Below are 9,134 nucleotides of genomic sequence, written 5' to 3' on the forward strand. Positions count from 1 at the left end.
GGTGTTAGAGTTCTTAGGGGTTTTATTCCTTAAAAAGGAATGGTTCTGGTACCGGATATCGGGTTCCTGACACCACTGGGGTGCAGGAAGGGATAGAGCATACTTTATTGACAAGACATAACTTTTATACTTAAACCATATAATGAATACCAATACAGTAGGCGTAACAGCTGAGAGAAACAAGATAAAAACACACACGTGTTAGCAATACGTAATCAAAAAGCGTGAACTAGGCGTGAACATAGAGGTGTGTGCTAGAAACGTCACATGTAAGTGTCACAAGTAGGTGGGTACAAAGCAGAATTTTGCAATGTCAGCAGAAATCTGAAGCCTGGATGCGCGCGCAGCTGCATGACGTGTGATTGACGTGGAGCTGGAGGGTGCAGGGGACTTGACATTTACACTAGCGGAAAGAGACAGAAGTCTGGCATGTCAGATCAACTCGTACCTATATCATATCTGATATCTGATGTTTGGGAACCATATTATCTAGAGGGAAAGGTCTCTTGGGTAGAGGCTATTCTATACTGACTGTGAGTGCGTGTATAAGCGTCTACGTGTCTGCATGAGATGCGAGGGGGCATGGGCCTACCATGGTAACAGAAGCTATGAATTACTTGCACGGAGACAGTGAGGCCGGGCCCTTTTCTCTGCAGCTGGAAGGATGTTTACTTGAACTAGTAGGCAGGAATGTATGGTTGAGGAGCGGAGCAGATAATTCGAAGGTTGAATACAGTCTTGGCAGGCAGCAGGCTGAGCTAAGCGCCGTTAGCCGCGCAGGGAGTAAGGCAGAGGTCACGGGTACAGAGGCAGCCCAGGCTGAGGCGTTCAGAGTCAGAAGGCAGGAAAAGGCTCGATGGCAGAATTCAGAGGCCTACTTCGCCAGAGCTGAAAAACGTGTAAAGTACACCACAAAAAGACGTTGGCATGGCATACTTAGGAACGGAATATTCAACCCGTTCAGGGTGGATCTGAAAGAGGACATGTTAACGTTTGACGCAAATGTATTTGCGTCTTCATAGCTGGCACAGGAGGGAAGTTACATGCACTTTAAGCTCGTACATGGAGACGGTGGGGTACACGTTAGGGAACATTTCTTGACCATAAAATTTATATTTCCTCAGACCTCCTACGGACTCGGGAGAAGGACGGCTCCGTGGACGGGGTCCGACTCTCGGAGGCCCTCACCCTGGAACAGCGCCAAGGCTGCCGAGACCTCCTACTGCAGTTCGCCACCCTGTTCTCCCTCACCCCAGGGGTCACCCCCTGGTGCTTACACGATGTGGACACTGGAGACAGTCCCCCTATCCGACATCGGGCCTACCGCGTACCAGATCGGGTACGGGCCTGCATCCAAGAGGAGGTGTCCAAGATGCTCACGCTCGGGGTCATCGAGCCCTCAGACAGCCCCTGGGCCAGCCCAGTGGTACTGGTCCCCAAAGTGGCCGCCCCCGGCACCACTCCTGAGCTCCGGTTCTGCGTCGACTACCGGGGCCTGAATGCGGTCACCAGAACCGACGCACATCCCATTCCCCGAGCAGATGAACTAATCGACCGCATGGGAGCTGCCCGCTACCTCAGCATCTTCGACCTGACAGCGGGCTACTGGCAGATCGGTCTCACACCCCGGGCCCAAGAACAATCTGCCTTCTCCACCCCTGATGGCCACTACCACTTCAAGGTCATGCCATTCGGCATGAAGAATGCTCCAGCAACATTCCAGCGGCTAGTAAACCAGGTCCTGGCGGGACTCGAAGAATTCAGCGCCGCCTATCTGGACGATATCGCTGTGTACAGCCACCACTGGCCCGACCACCTCAACCACCTCCGAGAGGTTCTGCAGGCCCTCCAACGAGCCGGCCTCACGATCAAGGCCAGCAAATGCCAAATTGGCCAGGGGTCCGTGACCTACCTCGGGCACCAGGTGGGAAGCGGTCTGGTGGCCCCGCTGCAACTCAAGATCGCTGCCATCCAGTCTTGGCAGCCCCCCATCACCCAGACCGAGGTCCGCGCCTTCTTGGGACTCACAGGCTACTACCGGCGGTTCGTGAGGGACTATGGCAGCATTGTGGGGCCCCTCACGGAACTCACATCCAAAAACCAACCAAAGAAGGTCAACTGGACCCCAGACTGTCAAGCGGCCTTCGAGAAGCTGAAGGCCACCATGTGCTCCGCCCCTGTGCTCCAGGCCCCCGACTACAGTCGGGAATTTATCGTCCAAACGGATGCCTCCGACCATGGCATTGGGGCAGTCCTGTCCCAGCTGAACCCCGAAGGACTTGACCAACCAGTGGCTTTCATCAGCAGACGTCTCCTGGCCCGAGAGCAACGCTGGAGCACCATCGAGAGGGAGGCCTTCGCAGTGGTGTGGGCCCTCAAAAAGCTCCGGCCTTATCTCTTCGGTACCCACTTCCGGGTACAGACCGATCATCGGCCCCTGCAGTGGCTAATGCAGATGCGGGGGGAAAACCCGAAACTATTGCGTTGGTCCATCTCCCTGCAGGGGATGGACTTCACTGTGGAACATCGGCCCGGGCAAGACCACGCCAACGCAGATGGCCTGTCACGCTTTTTCTGCCTCGACAAGGAGAGTCCCCAAGAGGATGGGTGACTCTCCCCGCCTTCAGCTGGGGGGGACGCATGTTGATCAGGCCACGTGAAGAGGCTTGCGCCCTCCCCGCACGACCAGGCCCGAGCCCGACTCTCCAGGTGTGACACGCCACAACCACCCGTTTCCCGTCTCATATTGGACCCCTGCCCCTGGACATCTCCACATCATGGGTCCGAATCACTACCGGCCCCCTCGCCCGGCTGGGGCGCCATCTTGGACACAGCACCACGAGGCCGCGTGGCCTCCGATCGACCCTAACCCTGGGCCTGGCCAGGCCCCGACATCCCGGCACCACCATCCACCCAGGAGGCGAGCGGACTACTTGGCAGGTCAATGGGAGAAAGAGGTGTCGATGGCTCTCCCCCGCCAGGTGCCGATCGCCCCAGCTCCCCCGGGCGGTGGCTCCACCCCCCTGCTGGGTGTCTGGACTCCCTCATCCTGGACCTCCCGACCTCCAAGTGCGAGGGTTCGGACATCAAAGGGCGTCAGACCTATAACTGGGGCAGCTCCAGAGCAGGAAGGAGTTATATCCTGGAGTCGAGAGACGCAGTGAAGAACTCATCCTTGACGGACTACTGGCGCTGCCGTAGCCCTGCCTTGCGAACTATCGACCTGCCTGCTGGCGCTGCCGCAACCCTCTGAAACCTTCATCGTCGTCGGGACCTGCTGGCATGGCCGCGGACCGTTTGGAACTACCACCTTCATCGGGACCTGCTGGCTCCGCCGCGGACCGTCGCTACCTTCAACCATCTCGGGACCTGCTGGCTCCGCCGCGGCCCGATCATCTAGAACGCCGAGCTCGAGGATTGTGAGCTATCCATCTATCACCGCATCTACCAGAGTGGTAACAAGACTGTCCCGCTACCCCTTTTCCCAACCAAGAGACTAGAATCGAGGGGACCCCTGAGTCCAGACCTCCTTGTACTATTTCACCGTACTTAAAGAATCGCTTATAAAGAACGTTAAACCTTATCCTTGTGTGGTGTACATCTGTGGGGGGGGAAGTTACTCGTCTGTACGATCGCTGGAGACGGCTCTCCCCGGAGACCTCTCCCCGTATTCTCGGCCGACCCTCCCGGTCCGTCTAACAACTCTTGTGAAGGGTGCCTCCCTGGGCTCTTGAGAAGGGTGCCCCCCTGGACGCTTGAGAAGGGTGCCCCCGGACTCTTGAGAAGGGTGCCCCCTGGACTCTTGAGAAGGGTGCCACCCTGGACTCTTGAGAAGGGTGCCCCCTGGACTCTTGAGAAGGGTGCCCCCCTGGACTCTTGAGAAGGGTGCCCCCGGACTCTTGAGAAGGGTAGCCCCCTGGACTCTTGAGAAGGGTGCCACCCTGGACTCTTGAGAAGGGTGCCCCCTGGACTCTTGAGAAGGGTAGCCCCCCTGGACTCTTGAGAAGGGTGCCCCTGGACTCTTGAGAAGGGTGCCACCCTGGACTCTTGAGAAGGGTGCCCATCTGGACTCTTGTGAAGGGTGCCCCCCTGGGCTCTTGAAAAGGGTGCCCCCCTGGACTCTAGTGAGGGGTGCCCCCCTGGACTCTTGTGAAGGGTGCCCCCCTGGACTCTTGAGAAGGGTGCCCCCCTGGACTCTTGTGAAGGGTGCCCCCCAGGACTCTTGTGAAGGGTGCCCCCCTGGACTCTTGTGAAGGGTGCCCTCCTGGACTCTTGAGAAGGGTGCTCCCCCTGGACTCTTGCGAAGAGTGCCCTCCTGGGCTCTAGTGAGGGGTGCCACCCTGGACTCTTGAGAAGGGTGCCGCCTGGACACTTGTGAAGGGTATCCCCCTGGACATTTGTGAAGGCCGCCGCGCTGGACTCTCGAGGACGAATGCCCACCTGAACTCATAAGGAGGGTGCCCCTGGTCCCATTTCGGGACTCTACTTTCTAAGAACTGGATTCGGGCCACTACTTGGATTCGGGCCACTTCTTTCTTAGAACTAAAATAGCTGCAGTCGTTAAACCAAAATCCCCTTTCTGGGAACCTCTTGAGAAATAACACTAATAAAAGCCCGAGTATTTTCTCACCAGCATCCAGATATGTCTCACCCCCTGTTCACTCTCTCTTCTTACTCACAGGTGCTTAATCCAGCCGCAAAAGGAGGCGATGCATTTGAAACATTTCTGGAGTGGGTCGAAATATGGCTGTCCATTCCGAGAACACTGACAACCGTGGGCCATGGGCTGTACAGAGGGCCAGTCCGCTGCCACCTGTGAGATGGACAGAATGCCAGTCCGCTGCCCCCTGTGAGCTGGACAGCGTGCCAGTCTGTCGCCCCCTGTGAGCTGGACAGTGTGCCAGTCTGTTGCCCCCCGTGAGCTGGACAGAGGGCCAGTCAGCTGCCACCTCCATGAGCTAGACAACGTGACATTCCGCTAGCACCTCTGTCAGCTGGACAGCATGCCTGTTCTCTGCCACCTGTGAGCTGGACAGTGTGCCAGTCAGCTGCCACCTGTGAGCTGGACAGAGTGCCAGTCTGCTGCCCCCTGTGAGCTGGACAGAGTGCCAGTCAGCTGCCACCTGTGAGCTGGACAGCGTGCCAGTCCGCAGCCACCTGTGAGCTGGACAGAGTGCCAGTCTGCTGCCCCCTGTGAGCTGGACAGAGTGCCAGTCAGCTGCCACCTGTGAGCTGGACAGAGTGCCAGTCTGCTGCCCCCTGTGAGCTGGACAGAGTGCCAGTCTGCTGCCCCCTGTGAGCTGGACAGCATGCCCGTTTTCTGACACCTGTGAGCTGGACAGAGTGCCAGTCAGCTGCCACCTGTGAGCTGGACAGAGTGCCAGTCTGCTGCCCCCTGTGAGCTGGACAGAGTGCCAGTCTGCTGCCCCCTGTGAGCTGGACAGCATGCCCGTTTTCTGACACCTGTGAGCTGGACAGCGTGCCAGTCTGCTGTCAATTTGACATCGTGCCAAACAGTTCAGAAGAGTCAGAGTGCCCTCACAGGGGTCCAGCTCTGGAACAGCCGCCAATCCCTGGAACACATGTGGCCGTCCTGACGCTATGGTATGTTATGTTAATATAACTTTTAAAGCGCATGAATACCAGGAGGTGTCTTGGCGCTAAACCTGACCGTGAGCCGTGGGGAACGAAAGGGAAGAAGAATTAATGTAGGAATAGCCAAGTTTTCAGGTCTTTTCTGAATGAGGTCAGAGAACGGGCAGCTCTAATGTCCATAGGGAGCATGTTCCATAGTTGAGCCGTGCCATGGCCTATGCTTCGACCGCCCCAACTCGAGGGTCGAATCCTTGGAGCCATCACCATCCTGGCATTGGTGGACCGTAGCTGTCTGCCAGGGTGGTACCAGGGGAAGATACTTTTCAGAGATACAGGTCCTGTGATATTCAAGGCCTTATAGGCTTGATGCGTTGCGCCACTGGAAGCCAGTGACGTTTCCAGATGTCTCTAGAAACTGATTGATACTTTGGTAGGTTCAATAAAACCATCTGAAGTTTTTTCAGATGCTGCATCTGCATCTCAAGAGAGAGGCTGTTACACTAGTCTAGTTTCGCTAGTACTAATGCAGTTACAACCCTCCTCCTGGGATCGAGTGGGATGTAGGGCAGAACCTTCTTCAGTTTCCTAATCAGACGGAAGGTGGCCGAGCCCGCGGCCGTGGGTTGCCGGGAGAAGGTGAGTTTATTGTCAATCAGGACCCCAAGGTTCTTCGCCTTTCCTGCAGGTTTTGGTAACTCTCCGATCTCGACAGGGCGCCAGAGTCCGCCCCATCCTGGTCGGAGGTTACCACAGATCACCACTTCGGCTTTGTCTGAATTCAATTTGCGACGGTGCCTGCCCATCCAGCTGCTGGTTTCGCTCATGCAGTTTTGAAACTGCATTGCGGGGGATGCGTGATTTTTATGAGCCGCAATCACACTCTGAGTATCGTCGGGATATGATGTTCAGTTGAAACTGAAGTGTTGGATTAAAGGAGCCAGATGTGACACAGACAAGGGAGCACGTAAGGAGCAGAGAGGCCAGGGTCTGAATGGGCACCGTCTGAACTCTCCCATATCTTGTAGCGCAAAGGTGCTTGGTACACACGGATTGGAAACTAGGGGCAGATTTACAACTTTTGGCGTATCTCTGCTAATCAGCAGGGATGAACCAGAACAGTTGCAACACGCCAAACCACCCGTGCACCACCACTGCACCACAAAAGTGATGCAGCGGCGACGCAAATTGTGGTGTACGGGGCTTGTAAATCTGCCCCTTCAAGGCTTGCAGATCCGTGCTCTGTGCCTGATATCTGCCACTGGTTCCATATTCACTTAGTAAGCCGCCCTAGCGCCTAGAGGTCATTCAGCTAGCACTAAGCCCATGTGTAACCTAGTTCATCAGCCGCCCCGCTGCATTGTGGTGCTCCCTCACAAAGCGTTATCAAGCTCACTGAAGCAGGAAGGATGGTTCAGTGAGTTACACGCTCATTGCAGAAAGTGTGCCTGTGTAGGCGGGCCTTGTTTGTTTGCGGGTTCAAACGGGTCCAAACTAGTTCAACCTCTCTCATTTCTGAAATGTACAACGTTAATACGATGTAACCGGTTAATAAATGCACCGGTTATGCACGCGCCTATCGATCACAGCGCTTAGTTTCTACACCTAGAATTGAAACGCTATATATTTAATCCGCATTGGCATAGACGTGACGTTATTAAAATGATTTTATAGTCAATGGCGTACTCCCAGGCTGCAGCAGTGCCTCAACCCACTGAGCCATTTCACGGGTGGGTTGTGTCTGAGGATCTCTGCGGTTACGGCAGGGTTAATATTACACGGCACAGCAGCTCGGACGGAATGTATCAACCTGGGGAGGGTGAAGCTTCCTCTGGCGAAGCAAACCTTGTGCGGCAGGCACACGAACCCACCGAACTATCTGATTTGCTGGCAGTGTCAGTAATTGGCTGCCACGTGCGCGACGCACTTGTGACTAGGACAGACTTTCTGCTTTTACACAAGTCTGGCGGCCTGGGAGGGGGGCAGAAGAGGAGTGTGGGGGCGAGGGGGGGTGGGGGGTGGGGGGCGCGAACACAGGGACCCCCCTCAGGATTAACGCCCCCCCACCTGAACATAGCAGCTCACACAAATGGCATTCATTGTCCTTCTATCAACCCGCTCACGAGACCGAGAACTTGTGCTCCGTGAAGGTCTCGGACCCGGGATCGCGATATAAATAACACTCTGAGAAGTGCATTAAAAAACATATCGCCAAATACAAGCGCACAAGCACACACGCACACACATACATACACACACGCCTATATACATGCACGCAGACACACACATACATACACCTATATACATTCACAGCCACACAAACACATACATACGCATAGACACATCCAGACAAACACACACACAAGGACTCACACACAGATATGTATACATGATCTATATACGTACACAAAGGGACACGATCACATACATATACATTCAGACATGCATCCAGCCAAACACACATATACAGTCATACAAACACAAATGTATTCACAGACACACACACAGCGATATACAGACGCACACACCAAACACTGACACACACAAACACTTCGCCAGCCAAACACACACACACACAGTTAACACACTGAGACATACAAACACCGACACAAACACTCAATCACACAGAAACTAAGACATACAGAGAGACACATAGACAGACAGCCGGTCAGACACACACATAGACACACTTACATGCACACACACGCACACACGCACAGGGACAGAGCCAATCGCACAGAGACATACAAAAGCATAACGCAGACACTACACCCACAGCAACACACATACACGCAGTCACAAACATACAAACACATACAGACACACACAAACATACACACGGGTCTTGTAAAGCGCTAAACAAATGCTACAACACTCCAGGCACATTACCACATGTCATGTGCCACAGCCCGATAGGATCATATTTGTACACGTGAGGATCATACACAGAAACATGGTAATACAACTACTGATTATTAAAACAATAGTCATATTTTTAAGTAACAATAGTGCATAAGTGCCACGAATGACAATTCTGATTATTATTAATACATTTTAATAACAACAACAACAGTGGTAGTGATGATAATTATACTAGGAATATCCATATTAATAATTCGAATAAAGCGGCTCTCACCTCCCAACACCTCCAGTCCAGGGCTCGCTCTGCCACACGGAGACCAGGACCGGGCGGGCACTGCCACAGGGCACACACGCCTCAGGGGGTGAGCCGGGCCGGGCCGGCACTGCCGCAGGGCACACACGCCTCAGGGGGTGAGCCGGGCCGGGCTGGCACTGCCACAGGGCACACACGCCTCAGGGGGTGAGCCGGGCCGGGCCGGCACACACGCCTCGGGGGGTGAGCCGGGCCGGGCGGGCACTGCCGCAGGGCACACACGCCTCGGGGGGTGTGCCGGGCTGGGCTGGCACTGCCGCAGGGCACACACGCCTCAGGGGGTGAGCCGGGCCGGGCCGGCACTGCCGCAGGGCACACACGCCTCGGGGGGTGAGCCGGGCCGGGCGGGCACTGCCGCAGGGCACAC

The 9,134-nt window shown here is 55.3% G+C and overlaps 1 protein-coding gene across 1 annotated transcript in view; it reads right to left on the reverse strand.

The window, feature by feature from the left end:
• The window catches only part of LOC147693147 (SRSF protein kinase 3-like), a 164,743-nt gene extending 155,828 nt beyond the window's left edge, over positions 1-8,915 (reverse strand). Inside the window, exon 1 of the mRNA XM_086936892.1 lies at positions 8,729-8,915. The gene's annotated coding sequence lies outside the window, so the exon portion shown is untranslated. The remainder of the gene's footprint in view (positions 1-8,728) is intronic.
• Positions 8,916-9,134: the final 219 nt, after the last annotated feature.

Source organism: Lissotriton vulgaris, chromosome 9, assembly GCF_964263255.1.
Source record: "Lissotriton vulgaris chromosome 9, aLisVul1.2, whole genome shotgun sequence".
Lineage (NCBI taxonomy): Eukaryota > Metazoa > Chordata > Amphibia > Caudata > Salamandridae > Lissotriton > Lissotriton vulgaris.